Source organism: Chaetura pelagica, unplaced genomic scaffold (assembly GCF_000747805.2).
Source record: "Chaetura pelagica isolate M959 unplaced genomic scaffold, ChaPel_1.0 scaffold363, whole genome shotgun sequence".
NCBI lineage: Eukaryota > Metazoa > Chordata > Aves > Apodiformes > Apodidae > Chaetura > Chaetura pelagica.
In genome coordinates, this window is record NW_009952720.1 from 2501671 (window position 1) to 2504857 (window position 3187).

The 3187-nt window shown below is 42.7% G+C and overlaps 1 protein-coding gene across 1 annotated transcript in view; it reads right to left on the minus strand.

The window, feature by feature from the left end:
- Window positions 1–3187, minus strand: part of LAMC1 (laminin, gamma 1 (formerly LAMB2)) — a gene marked incomplete at its 5' end in the record, with an annotated part of 71983 nt that overhangs the window by 53062 nt on the left and 15734 nt on the right. The window lies entirely within an intron of this gene.

Here is a 3187-nt window from a genome sequence, read left to right on the forward strand (position 1 = left end):
CAAAGAGGGGAAGCAGCAGATGTGCAAGATTAAAAAAAGGTAGAGAGAGATGGTTAAGTATTTGCACACCTCCCAGCTCCTGTCCCTTAGTCAAGCCCAGGACAGAAAGCTTCCTACAGCTCATCCTTAGGGCTTATACTTAATTCTGAAATCTTATAGAATGGTTTATGTTGGAAGGGACTGTTAAAAACCATCTAGTCCAACTCCCCTGCAGTGAGCAGGGACACCTTCAACCAGATCAGGTTGCTCAGAACCCCACCCAACCAGAGCCTGAATGTCTGCAGGGATGGAACATCCACCACCCCTCTGGGCCAGTGTTTCACCACCCTCATTGTAAAACATTTCTTCCTCATATCTAGTCTAAACCTCCCCTCTTTAAGATAATCACCCCTTGTCCTATTACTACAGGCCCAGCTAAAAAAGTCTGTCTCCATCTTTCTTATAGACCCCTTTTTAAGAATTGAAAGGAAGATTATTTGGTTGTTTTACCTTGATAACATTTGTCAAAGAAACAAAGTGGCATGTGCCTTTTAGGCATGGTAGATGGAAGATACTCCAGGAGTGCCTTACCAATTATTTATTAATCCCTTTTTAATTGCTGGTTCAGAATGACCAGTAATCTTTTCCAACAGGATAAGAATCCACCTTCTCAAAAGCTTTAAACATGCCTTTCTCAAGGAGGCAAAGAGAGCACACAGAGCTAGGAGTTGCACGCTCCTTTAACTACAAATGCTTGATTACACTTTAAAGCAAGTCTCTGCTACTGGAACTTCATCAATTAATCATTAACTCTGTGTTAGAAAGAGTAAGATGTTCTACTCCACAATATGCAAAACCATCATCACTTTTCCTGGAGGCTCTTGTCCTTCACATCTCACCTCACATCTCAAAAAGGCAGATGCAAGAATAAAGATGGGGTCTTGGCATCTACCTCAAGAAGCAGGACAGTCAGAAAACCAACAGGGATCCATGATTTTTTTATTATCTTAAAAAAAAGCATAGTAAGAGTGTCCATATCAGACCTGGCAAGACACACTGTAATACCACCTGAAGCACGGGTAACCAAGCATCACGTCATTGATGACTGCTACATATAAAATACCTTTCACAGCCTACATGCCTGCTTTCCAACCAGACCCTTTTGCAATCCATTACCTTTTCTGTGAGTTACCTGTGCTGAAAGCTGGCTGCAAAATGTAAAAGCTGATAGATTTCAACTGTATGTTTCAAGGTAATCTTCCCTTGAGCGGCCAACACAGCAACCTGAGCAAAGCAAGTGTTCCTGCAGCCCACATACTGCTATGGGAACACACGCTCCACTTGCATTTTGGACTTTTCCCAGCAAATTTCTTAAGCAAGTCTGGACACGCGTCACTCCTCAGAGGGAGGTGATAAAGAAAGTTCTCTCGCGTTACGCTAATTACGCACAGAGAGCGGAGACGTGAACCAAACCCTCCACACTTTTACATCCTTCATGGGTCCAATGGCAACACACACTCATTTTCTTGAGGTTTCCTCCAGCCATGGAAGCAGTTTCTTGTGGTTTCCCCAAAGCCACAAGCGGGTGCAGAAGCAGCAGTGAGGATGCTGAGCACGTGGGGATGGCTGGACCATGCAGCTGTGTGTTTGCAGAAGGACAAAAGCCAGCGGGGCTGCCAGCACTGCTGTGCATTTCAAAGACTCATGCACTTTAGCCAGGCACATTTAAACTTTCTGATACACAGTGCTAATGACACAGATTAATGACTCCAAACTCTATTGCTTTTGCTGAACCACCTCTCTTCCCACAACCCCTTGCTATGCCCTGTAGAAGCACTCAATCTCACTCCTATCAATGGGTTCACCCTTTCAAAATATACTTCATTTTCTTCCACTGTTTTCAAGTTAATGTTGATTTTTTAGGGGCAGAAGTAATAAAATAAAATATTTTAAAAGCAGGATTTAGGGTACAGAAAGGCTGGCAGATTCAGTCCCTCCCATCTGCCAGAGCAGCATGTTAATTTTCTACCATGGAGTTCACAAAAGAACATGCCACAGCCCTGGAATTGGAAAACAGACTGAATGGATGACTTGAAAAAGACTATTAATTCACAGACAAATTAACAAGGGGACATATTTGGTATGAGGTTTTGCAACAAGAAAAACTGAGATTCCAATAAACATTTGTAGCCTCTTCCACGTAATAGCCAGTGACACTGTCCAGGCAAGGATCAGTGTCAGCAGCCTGGACCATGGCACCATTATAACTGCACATTCAAATCCTTGGTTAATGAACCGTTAATTTGATGAATAAGAAAGCACAAAGAGATGAGAGCCAACTACTTCAAGTGCACCAGAAAATCAGTCCAGCTCAGTCCCTGATGCAAACAGGAGTTTTACAAGAGCTGTAACCAAAGCTCCCAACCTCCACTGATCACTGCAGGAATTTAAGTACAGAAAAATTAGGCTACAAGGAAACCTGTGGCAGAGATATTACACTTTAAGTCAACCAAAACCGATAACTGCTATTCCTACCTGCTCAACAGGGGTTGATGAGCAAAACTTTCAGTCAGATGCTCACCCATCATCTATGTTGGTGACTTCTAGCAACTTTTTTTTCATCCAATAACCTTGACTTTCTGATTTAAAGAAATTTAATTCTTGAAAAGGAAAAAGGCACAGTTTATTCCTGCCTATTTGGGATACTGACAGACAAGAATAACTAAGGTTGCCTGTAAGAGAATCACTGTTTCAGAGCTGTAGTTCTGTTCATCAATTAATTATTTACGAGAGGTATTTAACATTTTATTATCGATCCCTCATAAAACCCACAAGCCTCCCTCCCTAACCAGAAGTCAGGGTACTCTGGCACCACAACAACCTACTTACAGATGTTTTCAGACAATTTGCCACAAAGAAACAGGTAGCAATAAAATATACTTTCTCATCAGAGTTACAATAAAAGTAGAAAAGGCCCTTATTTCCCAAAAGTGCTATGAAGCTGCTGGAAAGGCTCAACTTTATCATTAATCCCAAAAATAACCTGTACACTGTACACCTGTGTGCAGCTGTCCCAATGGTGGAGGGACCAGGGTGGCCCTGTTTGCCCCCCTGCCATGGAGAACAGCTGGTGGGAGGGAGGGTGTGAGAAAGGGGCAGCACACACGTACAGATGGATGCAGAGTCACCCTGCTTAGAAAGCAGAAGA